Here is an 8577-nt window from a genome sequence, read left to right as displayed (position 1 = left end):
AGACTTTGTGGAATGTGGTCTCCTAGAAAGACAGATATGGGTGTTTCAACATCAAAGTCTGGAGACAAGAATTGGAGCCAGCTCTGAGGTTTGGGGTGGGATTACTGTTAAGATTACTCTCTCTTTTTTTTGCTCCTGTGAGGCTTGGAGTTGAGCGACCAGAGAGGAGTGTGTCTCATCACTAGCTTTTGCCTTTGCAGCCTAAACTATCCTGTTGGGCAAAGTAAAAAAGAAAGAAATGAAAATTGCTGTGAAAGGTTCAGATACCCGAGATCATCATTAAATGCAGCTTGTATGGGAGGTGTGAGTGCTGTAAAGCCACAGATGGCTGCCAAAGTATCATTTCAGACCAGGTATTTTCCTTTGATGTTTCTGTGACGCTTAACAGGAATGTTTCCCTGCATGGCTATTTTATTTCCCAGGCAAAACGAAACAAAACAACTGTAAGGGATCATTCTGGACTGAATGAGGGGGAACTTTTTTTTAAATTACATTATATAATAATTGAAAACAGAGGAGTGTAGATGGGTATAGACGCTGCACACATAGAGCAGGTCTGGGTCAGGCGAGTAGGATGGGAGGGAGGGTAAGCTCTCTCACTGCCAAAGCAGCCAGCAAAAGAGCAAGAAGAGAAGGAAACCACACATCAGCCAGGCACGGTTAAATCCCTAAGGTTCCCTGGGAAATTTCCTCCGTCGAGCGAAGGTGGTAGCAATGTTGCAGTTTATCCGTAGCTCAGCGTACTATTGCTGCACGAGGGACAGAGCCGCTCAACCTTGCAGCTTCTGCCTCTGAAGGGTCCCGCTTGCCCAGATTAAATAACATTTTCAGCACCACGGACAGAGATTCGCCGACCTGAGTGACAAGCATGGAGCTCGCTGAGCCTGCCGTTCAACCTTGGACTTCAGACATCTAGAGGGGAAAGGATCCCACGCCTCGGATGATAAATGTAAGATGGGGGATGCTTTTCTATAAGGCATAGGGGATGGGTCTGTGCTGCTGTCGCTTTTTAAGGTGAAATGCAACTTGAATCAGTTTTTAATTATGCCCAAGGAAATATTTCCTGGTGCCTTCTAAAGTGCAAATTCTCTCTCTCATATAGGGATCTTGTGAGCCCTTTGTCTGAATGAAACCTAACTTTGTGTAGATTAACAATGCAGATTTATTCTCAATAGAACACAAAAGGGTAATTTGACACTTCTTAGCTATGTCTGGTTGTTTCCTTGCTTCTTCAATGTGGGCTTTTACTTCTAAAATAAAATCAGTGCTAGGTACGCTGGATAAGGAGAGATGATGTAGCGCTGTCCATAACCTTAGGGCTGGAGAAAAGTGCAGTTCTGTAGATCTTATTTTAATTGTATTTCCTTCAAAGTTTTGGAAAAGGAAATTGTTAGTTAATTAATCTGACATTGGCTAGTAAAAACGGGTTTACAGAAGCATTTATTGTGAATATTAAGGATATTTAGAGAGGCTGATATAATGCCAAAATTATGCTGCCATCTACTGGAAAAACATAATTCCTGTGACTATTATAAAAAAAGTAAAATGTTTGAATAAACACTATTTGTACTCTGATAGTTTGCAAACTTGGAGGATTTTCAGGAAAAAATATATTTTCCAAGGCCAGTTTCACACAGAACTCAGTTTCTGTAGATTTAGCATTACTTTCAGGAAGTCTTATTATAGCAGCTTAATTAAAATTGGTCACTTGGGGGGGGGGGGAGAAAGGGAATTGTTACATTAGCTTCAATGTTAAAGAAGACAAGACTCTACATTTTCAACAAAAAATAATAATCCTAGTAGTATAGATAGTATTTTGCTATATGTTTAAATGAGTAGTTTAAATTCCATATCTGGGTTCTTTCTTATTCTCAGTTCTAAATTTTAAAACTGGAATTTAATTTTAAAAAACTTTTAAAAATTAGCAGATGGATAAGATTTGAAATGACAGGAAAATAAAAACAAATGATCCAACTGAAATAATTTATATTGGAATTTCTATATAAAGCTTGGATCTCAAATAGGATCCATTTATGAAAACCTAAGATCAAGTCTTACGCTGTCAGAGCACATCATTAATTAAACCAAGGAGGAGAGCAAAGCAAACTGAAATAAATGGGCAGCTATAACCTTCAATGAAATGAGACAGAAATTTTGGAAGAGTTACAATAGTTTGCACAGGAACAAGAATTGCTTGAACAATGGCTTCTGGATATTGCTATTTGTATAGCATTTCAGAATAGCAACATACTACTAAATTGATACTACTATTTTTGTTAGTGGGGCTTATGCAGTACACGAACCCACCTACACCCTGGAAGTAATAGAATGTGCACAGTTACAGAGTGCAAAGCACCTTATATGCTTACATGGTTATTCATGGCAAATTATGAAGGCCTATAGCAAAGTGCTGCTGACTCTGCACCCGCAACTCATTGGCATGATGATAACTTAATAGCAGTAAGTGTCCAAAAGCTTCAGTTCCAAATGATATCTCTTGTAAAAATCAAGGGCAAATAAAAGAGCATGTAAAAGTGATGCATAATAGTAGTCAGGATAATTCTCTATTGATTCAATGTACAATGTGAATCCTAATCATGTGGTTTTTGAAGGCTTCATGGTAAAGAGTGGAAGGCTTCAAAAGGGAAATGGGGTATGAAGAGTAGAAAGTTGCTCTCAAATAGTTTATGGGGTATAAGGCCAGGTGTAACATGAACAAGCTCAAAGATGCTTCTCAACTAGGGTTGAAGCATGAAGTAAAACCTCAGTTATTCATTGCCGAAGGACGAGAATAAGTATCTGCCAGGCAAACTGTGGGTAGGCCAAAAAGGGGGAGGACTGAAATGAAATTAATGGGTTTCTGATAGCAAGTATGACATAGATTAATTTGTGAATCTTATCTTATTTCCTATGTACATAGACTTTGGTGAAGATCCATCAGTGACATTTGTCCAAGGACTGATGAGTCCTGCAAAGTCAATGAATATGAAACAGCCACATATTTGCTACTGGCTTTCTTCCAAAATTCCTGTGCTTTCATTGGATGCATTGCCTTCACAAGTGCAGGAGGCCCAAACAAAGTTATATTGATGGACTACTTTAAATAGACATATATGCCTATGTTCTTCATGATGGATAATTGCTAGACAAATGAAACAGGATGTACATTATTCTGCAGGATTTACTGATAAGCTGACCCTAGGCCCAATTGCCAATATTTGTGTGCATGTCTGAAAGTACTTACACTGAATCCTATTCCTAGAAGCTATACAATATCAGAGGTACAAGAGTAGGAATGGCTGTTGAGACACCTGGAAGGCAATGGGCTTGAACAGCGATAAGACCCATACTATTTTCACTCACCACCACATACATGCACATTTCTCTCCCCCCTCCCTCCCATATTTCTACCTCCACACAGCTGTGTCCCTGGGATCTCTTGGGGCTAGTCCATGAGGACCTATTTAATAGAAACTGAATGATATTTGACATTGTAGTGCAATGACAAGAGCTATGATACTTGTGTGCAAATTATACACTTTCTGTGAAGAAATAGGTACCAATGTGCTGCTTTTTGCTTTTTTGGATATGTAAGCTCCTTGGGTTCTGTCTGAAGCAGAGAAATGTAGAATTTACATTTTTGCACATACATCAGCAGAAGGGACAACCAAAAATGATGATTTTGTCCCACATGTGCACAGGTTTGTCCTACATGCTGGTCAGTGCAATATCCCTTTTACTACTCCACTCTTTTCTTTTTTAAAAAAGTTGTGCAGTGTCTCTTTGACATTCTCGGAAATGAAGATGGTGGCAGTAGCAGCAGGGGGTTGGTGGACTGATGGAGAAAGCAGGGCAGGAGCAGCAGAGCTGAAAAAGTCGCACAGCATATTCCCCCACCCCCAAAAAGGGACCCTTGTATAGAGATGGGTTCCCTTAGTCATTTTCAAGAAGTGTCAGTGATCAGTGATGGAGATCTAATATACAACAAGCCAATTTGGATCATGTGCTTTGGGTCTCTCTCAAAATCACATCATTTTGGCAACAAGCAGAAGGGGAAGAGAAACCAACCCCTATAAGCTGCTCTTGCTATCACCTTATTCTAAGATTATATTCATGCAGTTTTGGTCCATGCAAAATGATGGAGAAAAAGGGAATTCTGGAGCTGCTTTGTGGCCAAACAATCTATAGTTTTTAGAGTTCTTGAAGTGTAAATAAGTTTCATCAATAAAGAAATGACTGGACATCAGGTTGTACAACAAAAAAGAAAAATTATATACACTAGGCATGAAACTTTGGTTATGCATGATCAGATCTGGAACAAATATTTAGAGTAAGTGGCATTTGCTCAGAAACAAGCCCTGTTGAGTCCAACCAAGGAAGTATGTAGAGTCCCTGTTCATTTCCCTCTTTTATTTTCATTTAATAGGTTTAGGGATAAGGATTGGCATAGCATCTATGATCTTACTTCATATTTATAATTGTTTTAATATGCTATCAATTTGAAAACTAATTACATTTACAAATTGCTAAAGATGATTAGTTCATTCAGGTATAAAAAAATTATTGGGGGAATTATGCACATGCAAATGTCATTGAAATCAGTTGGTCAAAGGCATGCATAATTTGGCACAATATTGTAGTCTGTATATGCTAACTTTACATCTATGGATGTGGCTTCTCTGTAGGAGAATAGGAGATGAACCTGAACACTCAGAATGGATTAACAGTCAATCCCTCTTCCCAGGGAACTCTGGGAATTGTAGTTCCGGGAGGGGAATGGGGTCTCCTCACAGCACCCTTAATAAACTACAACTCCCATGTTTCTTAGGGGAAGCCATGACAATTTAAAGTGGTGTCGCAGAGTTTTAAATGGATGGTGTGAATGTGGCCTAACTTAAGTCTTCTATTTCAATTGGTCTTTTCTTAGTAGAACTAACGCTGAATATAGCCCTATGCTCTCTTCACATGGAAACTCCTCACTTGTGAATAACTTTGACCTAAAGGTAAAGGGACCCCTAACCATTAAGTCCAGTCGTGACCAACTCTGGGGTTGCGGCGCTCATCTCGCTTTATTGGCCATACAGCTTCCGGGTCATGTGGCCAGCAGGACTAAGCCACTTTTGGCGAACCAGAGCAGCGCATGGAAACGCCGTTTACCTTCCTGCTGGAGCGGTACCTATTTATCTACTTGCACTTTGACGTGCTTTCGAACTGCTAGGTTGGCAGGAGCAGGGACCGAGCAATGGGAGCTCACCCCGTCGTGGGGATTTGAACCGCCGACCTTCTGATCAGCAAGTCCTAGGCTCTGTGGTTTAACCCACAACGCCACCCACATCCCAACTTTGACCTAGGCAAAGCTAATAAAAAAAGTCAGATTATAATCATAGAATCATAGAGTTGGAAGAGACCACAAGGGCCATCAATGGGCTTTATGTTCCTATGCAGCAAGGGAGATTCACACACATCTTGTGTGAAAGACTGTACATTGTGACTGCTATGCAGTCCTCACTGTACCTGAGAAATGGAGCTGATATTATTCTAGCAACAAAATATGACTAGAGCAGGATTGGGAGAGTACTGTTTATCACAATATTGTTCACCAGTCCCATTAAATGTCAATACACCATTCCTAGAAAAGTACCCTATCTTAATTGCTGTTTCTGATGAGATTGATCACTAGCAGCCTTCATAAAATATGCAAATACAGTGTAATTTAAATGCAAAGCACCATTAAACAAAAATGTTAAGATAGGTGCAATCAAGTCACAATTAGTTTTTTTAAAAAAGAATGCATCATGCTCACTCTATACATATGATTAGTTCCCAAACCAGGGCAGAGCAAGAACTTAAAAACAAAAAAACATAATAGCATGCAGATCTCCTGTCACTGACTTTACAGTTTGCCCTGTTAATCTCCAGTCATAATTCAAAGGCAACTCAAATATATTTTAACAGAACATGAATTGATGGCTAAACATTATGCCTGGAAGTGTTCAAAGTTAAGAAAATCATTTTCTTTTGAAGGCTCCCCCCCCCCTTTAGCTAGAGCTGGAGCCATAATTCATTCATCTCTGTAGTTGGGCTACACTACATACTGTGATAGCATAAATCTTTGCATGTTTTCATGGAGTCAGCAGGAAGTCCCATAGCATCCAATAGGATTTAATCACCTGTGTGTTTTGATCAGGTTTTCAGCCTGAATGTTCAATTTCAATAACAATTTTGTTTGAATTATAGCAGATGTTTTGTATGGCAAATGCTTAGAAATGTAAGGAAGAACTGTAGAAAAATAAATAAATGTGGTAAATATTACAGCCATGTACCAGGCACGTGGCACCGTGTGAGTGTATAAGCAGTGAAGTCAGAGAGAAAGGCAACACATTAAGCACAATCTGTAACAATATACATAATCTTCTGTATATACCTGCCAAATTGAGATGACATTTTATGCATTCCATGAAGTTGAGTCTAGTCCAGAAAGTTTTAGACCTTATTCTTATGATGAAGTGGACTTTTTTTATTTTTTTACGATAAAGGCAATATTCATTTGTGGCTAGTCTTTTTATGGGGTCACATGCTGGCTGTCAGTGGGACAAAAGTCAGGAATAAGGCGAGGCCAAAATCAAAAATGGCTGGCTTCATCCTGTTTCTCTCTCTTTTTGCCTTCTCCATCTTTCTTTTCACCAGCAGAACTCCAGAGCGGGGACAGGTTGATTGCTCTTGACAGAGGTCTGAATTCAACACTTGCAGGGAGGTTTTGTTTGTAGGCTAAGGGCCTCAGGTTGCCCATGCATGATCTAATAAATATATTGGTCTTGAAGGTACCACAAGGCTCTTGGTTGCAAGAGCAGCCAGTCCAGCATGGTGCTGTCCCAACAATGGCAATGCTGCTGCCATTTTCCTTGATGAGGTGCAACGGGGCAATGGTGAGGTTGAGTCTGCCCAGGTACACCGAGAGACCAATCCAGAACTCTCACCAGTGCACCTTTGCAGCCCCAACGCAACCACTGCCCTGCCCCCTTTCAGCTAAGTGTTGCCAATCAGGAGACTGGCTCTGCCCCACGCCTGCAGCCCTGCTTTCCTGCTTTAGTGTGCAGACACTGTGGGAATGTAGCCTAATGTGGGATTTCTCCTTGCAGAGTGTAGAAAGCTATCAATAAGTAATACAAAACCAGAAAAGTGATAAGCAATTGCAAGATGGTGGACTTGGTCCTTATTGACTTATTTTTACCATAACTTTTGCTTGCCTGCTTTCCCCCACTTCATTTCAGTCAAACTTTTTCTCAGCTCCCATGAAAGTCACGTATTTAAGAAATTACCCCTTTGACAGGATGGTTTCCATACATTCTGCTCCAGCAATCTCCTTGTTTGGGATCATATGTAGGTTTCTCCTTAAGCTCTGGGGCTGTCATTTGCTTTTCTATGTAGTTCCCAACAACCAGAGCTTCCCACATGTCTGCAGCCACACAAAATAAGCCTGCAACCTTATTCAGGTCTTGTGTACATTCTCATTGCAGGAGGTCCCGGAGGCCCTTGTCACTGAGTCCCCTGCTGAAGTCTGGGCCCCTGGCACATGCCCAGCCATGCTGGTTCTTGGCTCCAGCTCTGTTCAAGTCCACACTTGGCCATTGTTTCATTAAAAGCTCACCACCACTTTTACTCCTCATCATTCAGTTAGGTCTCTTTTGAATCTGTTTGGCTTTGTTGTTCATCCTTTGTGATTTGGAAAGCTACAGAAATGTTCTAAACAGCCAACTCATCTGACAAGTAATTGGAACTGAGCCTCCCAATGCTTTGAAAAAGTTAGCCATAAATATTGGCATTTAATTCTCAATGGGAAATGGCTGTGCTGATGGCAAAAATAAATTTCGCTACTATCAAATTGCTCCCTCCCTACCCCTCCCACCTCTCTTGACCTGGTTTAAGAATAAATGTGATTATGGAAAGTGATTAATATGTCTGGACCCTTTAGGGGTGGGTGCTGAGCACACCTTTTTGTTTATATCTCTTTGACAATGTCTACAATGGACCATAATTTAGACTTGCCATAGGTCAGGAAAATTCCTGACATGTCCTGGTTTTTGGGTGTAAAAATGGTGTCAGGGCTAATTTTGCTGAATAGTCAAAATGTCAGGAAAAAACCTGGATGTATGGTAATTGACTATTCTACCAGCTTCCAGGGAGCTGTGTGTCTGAAATAACCCCATAGCACATGATAGATATTCTAAACCATCCCGGTTGTGGTTTGTTCTTGTTTTTTTAAAGAATTAAATTATATCAAGCGTTTAGGAGTTAAGCGTTTTTCCTAGACATCAAACCTGTGATCCTATGGTCACTGGGAGGGCGTCCCAGAGGCTGTAAGATCCCCTGACATGCTCCAGTAATTTAGGACAAAGTACTTCAGCCTCAGAGCTGGTTTGGTTTATTTCTCTCCCACTTTAATTAATCAGAGGGAAGGGGTGTGTGTGTGTGTGTGTGTGTGTGTGTGTGTGTGTGTTTAAAATGGAACAGGAGGTCTCAGTCTCACCCAACTTCATCGCTGCTCTACCAGCATGGACCTAGCATGACACAGAGAAG

General features: G+C 40.6%; 1 protein-coding gene across 2 annotated transcripts in view; it reads left to right on the top strand.

Moving 5' to 3' along the window:
* Nucleotides 1–621: 621 nt before the first annotated feature.
* TRPC7 (transient receptor potential cation channel subfamily C member 7) overlaps nt 622–8577 on the top strand; it is a 117758-nt gene continuing 109802 nt past the window's right edge. For both annotated transcript variants that reach the window (XM_079968101.1, XM_079968100.1), the window contains exon 1: nt 622–949. The gene's annotated coding sequence lies outside the window, so the exon portion shown is untranslated. The remainder of the gene's footprint in view (nt 950–8577) is intronic.

Source organism: Podarcis cretensis (genome assembly GCF_951804945.1).
Source record: "Podarcis cretensis genome assembly, chromosome: 2".
Classification (NCBI taxonomy): domain Eukaryota; kingdom Metazoa; phylum Chordata; class Lepidosauria; order Squamata; family Lacertidae; genus Podarcis; species Podarcis cretensis.
This window is presented reverse-complemented; position numbering and strand designations above follow the sequence as displayed.